The sequence below is a fragment of the Octodon degus genome, unplaced genomic scaffold (assembly GCF_000260255.1).
Source record: "Octodon degus isolate 3935 unplaced genomic scaffold, OctDeg1.0 scaffold00009, whole genome shotgun sequence".
In the NCBI taxonomy this organism is placed as follows: domain Eukaryota; kingdom Metazoa; phylum Chordata; class Mammalia; order Rodentia; family Octodontidae; genus Octodon; species Octodon degus.
The window spans coordinates 19,386,355-19,386,749 of NW_004524585.1; positions in this window are offsets into that span (position 1 = coordinate 19,386,355).

Here is a 395-nt window from a genome sequence, read left to right on the forward strand (position 1 = left end):
GAAGCAGTGCTCAAGATGAGAACCAGCCAGAGAGATAGCTCAGTAGAATAAGTGCTTACCTGGCAAGCACAGGGCCTGAGTTGAATGCCCAGTACAACCCCCCCCCCAAAAAAAAAAAAAAAAAAACAAGGAGAACCAGAGCTACCCCAAAACAAAGCACAGCCATTCTCAGAAACTAGGTCCCAAGTTTCTTTGACAATGAGAACAGCCAAGTTCACTAGGACAGAGAGCGTGACTAGCTCTTCCAAGATCAACAGCTTCCAATAGCTCCCAATAACTTCTTGAATAGCTTTGCTCCAGTTCTGCCTCTTATGCTGCTGGCAACAACCCTCAGGTGGGCTCCCTCACCCAGTACCACACTGGTTCAGTTCAGATGGATGTTACGAGTTGACCAC